Consider the following 3724-nt stretch of genomic DNA (forward strand, 5'->3'; position numbering starts at 1 on the left):
TTCTTCTTCTTCTTCTTCTTCTTCTTCTTCTTCTTCTTCTTCTTCTTCTTCTTCTTCTTCTTCTCCTTCTCCTTCTTTTTGGAGGAACTGAGGATTGAACTCAGAGCCCTGTGCTTGCCAGACAAGCATTGATTCTACTGAGCCATCTCCCTGGCCTATCAGTATTTTCTTGAGGATATTTGTATCTATGTTCATTAGGGAAATTGCCTGTAGTTCTCTTTTTCGGTCCGTTGTTTTGCTTTCAGGGTAATGTTGTTTCTCTTTCAGTTTCATCAAAGAACTGGGGATGCTGCCAGATGCCTGTTATCCTAGCACTCAGAAGGGCACAGTAGGAAGAGATCTGAGAGTTGGAGGGCAGTCTGAGTCATACAGTGACTTCAAGGCCAGCCTGAACTACACATGGAGACCATCTCAAAACCACAACAAAAACGAAACAATGAAACAAACAATAACTTTAACTGCTGCAGCAATTTCTATTGCTGTGCTACTGTGTGTTTCCAACAGTGGAGACATAGGCTAGAAATAAATAATGTGCTAGATTTATATACTTAAATTTACAAATGTAAAATAGGAATAATACATTTTGTTTTGGTTCCATTTTGTTTGTTTTATGTGGTAATGGGAATTGAACAAAGGAAGAGCTGAGTTGTATATTGAGCCTACTATTATTATTATTATTATTATTATTATTATTACTATTATTATTTTAATTTTTGGGATAGGACCTCTCTAAATTGCCTAAACTGGACTCAAACTTTCAATCCTCCAGTGCAGATGTGCACCACCAATAAAGCTTATATCTGATTTAATCTAGACACACTTTTATTAGTATAAGATATTTAATGTTACCTAATCTGTGCCTTTAGAAAGCCAAACTTGGGGCTGGTGAGATAGCTCAATGATATAAAGTGCCTGCCTAACCAAGGCTTAATTCCCCACCACCATCACATGCTGTGCCAGCCCCGCCCTCAGTGCAGGCTACGATGATTAACAAAACAAAACAAAACAAAACAAAAACTTTCTGTTTTTATCCAATTCTGTTATTTTCTGTATTTGGGAATTCAGAGTGCTAACGTGTGTATGGTGCAAGTTGACCCCAGTGTATCACCCGTTAAGTCTGTTTTATTGAGCTATAGCCCCAGCCCTGTAGTGCTAAACTTTTCACACACTGAAGAAAACAAGACACCTACAGAGAGCAAACTCAGTCCTAACTTTGTGTCTGATGGTATAATGGGGGAAAGCACAGACTCAGGAGTGTGAAACCTGGTATTTGTCTTAGTTTCTTTTTTCCATTGCTGAGACAAAAACCCCACCACCTGAAGTTAAAGGAAGAAAAGTTTGTTTTGGCTCACAGTTTGTGGAGGTTTGGTCCACAGTTGGCTGCAAGCAGAACATGTAGAAGAGGGGCCTTGAAGAAGAGAAGTGGTTGATGGCCACACAGACAGGAGACAGTGGGGTAGCAAGCAGCAGGCAGAGGCAGCAGCAGTCACCTGCCTTCTTTCTGTTCCTTTATACTCCATCCAGGCTACATGCTACTGACTGGTGCCACTCGTACCCAGGGAGGGACTTCCATTAGCCACAGCTTTAATCCAGCATCACATCTTTAATCCACACTCACACCCTAACCCAGCTACCTCTGAAAAGCCCCACTGATGAGTGCATGACACTTGGGGGGACATCTAGATACAAGCCTAGCAGTATTAAGCTCTGCTCTAGGCTGGTGAGGTAGCTCAGTGGTAAAGTGCATGCAAGCCCTGAGTTCAAACTCCCCTCCCCTGCATGTGTGCACACACAAACACACACACACATACACACACACACTGGTCTTCTGCCTAAGAATTGCTTAGCTTTGGACAAGTTACTAAATTTTCTAAGCCTCAATTTTAGAAAAAGCCATATGAAAGAACTAGGTATCATGAATATGAAACTATACATACATGTATATGTATATATTAAATGTGCATATGCACATGTTATATGTATGTATATATGACACAGATGTACATACTGTACTACACTTACACTGCATATGGTCAACGGTGATCAATCAAAATAATATTATGCACTACTAACTTAAAGAAGCTTTCCAAAATGTAAGCATATTTATATACACTTATATGTACCAACAAAACATATTTCACTTACCCAAGGCAAACGGCATAAATGTATCTAAGGTGTTTTTACAGTGCTACTACAGGAAACAATCATGTTTTGAGAGTAAATCCCAACGCACTAATATTCTTCTGTGATGCAATAATGAGAGAAAGGAGCGGGGAGAGACAGTTGGGTAGGTGATAGAAAAATGAAGAATACAGCACTTTTTTTTTTTTTTACAGAACCGGGGATTGAACTCAGGCCCTTTCACTTGCCAGGGAAGCGCTTATTCCACTGAGCCATCTCCCTGGCCCTGAAGAATATAGCACAGTCAGAACAAAGTATGTCAGTGGCACACATCTATAATTCCAGCAGTCTAGGTGGCTAAGGCAGGAGGACTGCAAGTTGGAGTGTTGCCCAGGCAATTTAGTAAAAGAGTGTCTCAAAATTAAAAAAGAATTGGATCCAGGTGTGGTGGTGCATACCTGTAAAAACAGCACTTGAGAGGCTGAGGCAGGAGGACTGCTGCCAAGTTCAAGCCAACCCCTGCTACACAGTACTAAGTTCAAGGCCAGCCTGAACTTCATAGTGAGACTGCCCAGTTCCAAATTAAATAATAGCTGGGGATTATAGCTCAGTGTGAAGGCTCCAGGGTTCTATACTCAAAAACAAAGTCACAAAAATCCTATATATAGAGGCAACTTTGTTATATTTTTCCCACTTTAAGCCACTGCTTAAATACTTTGTTTCTTTAGCTTCCTGATCTTGCTTCTATAAATAGATTCTATCTCTTATGCTTAGGCAAGCTCCTTCCACACAGTACTTAATGACTTCATTTTCATTTCAAGCCTGTCAGCCTGAAATGTTGAAAAAGACAGCATGAGTCCTTTCACCTCACTGGGAATCAGTTTACTTAGCTGAAAAATAAGAGAGCCAGGTCAGATGCCCCTAGTCCTCTTCCCCTTCTAAACATGCCATGATGTCATGTTTACTGAGCTGGAACAGCTCAAATAAGGCGCTGATTCAAGCATTCCCGGTCCATTCACCGAGTGACAGCTATGGAAATATTCTTGGAGAAAAGGAACAAATGCAAACAAAGCTTCTGTTAATAGGGGAGAAAACAGGAGTTGAAGGAAGGGGAGGAGAGTGGGGAAAAGAGAGAATCGAGTTACATCATGTACAGGTGCAAATTCCCTATGTACCTAAAATATACCAATAAACTTAATTTTTTATTTGCTTATTTTTGGCTGGCACAGCCCACCCTGAGGGCGGGGCTGGTGCAGCATGTGGCGCTAGGGATCGATAAGCTTAATTTTTTTTTTTTTTTTGCTGAATTTGGGATTGAACTCAGGCCCTTGTACTTGCCAGGCAAGCACTTATTCTACTGAGCTATTTCCCCGGCCCCTGGTAAACTTAATTTTAAAAAATAAATATTCTTGAGGCTGGGGAGATGGCTCAATAGAATAAGCACTTGCCTGGCAAGTGCAAGGGCCTGAGTTCAATCCCTAGTTCCACCAAAAAAACAAACAAACAAAAATAAATAAATAAATATTCTCTGAGTAATTCCTAAAGTAAAACTACTGCTTTGAGGATATACTGAAAAAAAAAAAAAAAAAAAAAAAAAAAAAAA

This window comes from Octodon degus, unplaced genomic scaffold (genome assembly GCF_000260255.1).
Source record: "Octodon degus isolate 3935 unplaced genomic scaffold, OctDeg1.0 scaffold00003, whole genome shotgun sequence".
In the NCBI taxonomy this organism is placed as follows: Eukaryota; Metazoa; Chordata; class Mammalia; order Rodentia; family Octodontidae; genus Octodon; species Octodon degus.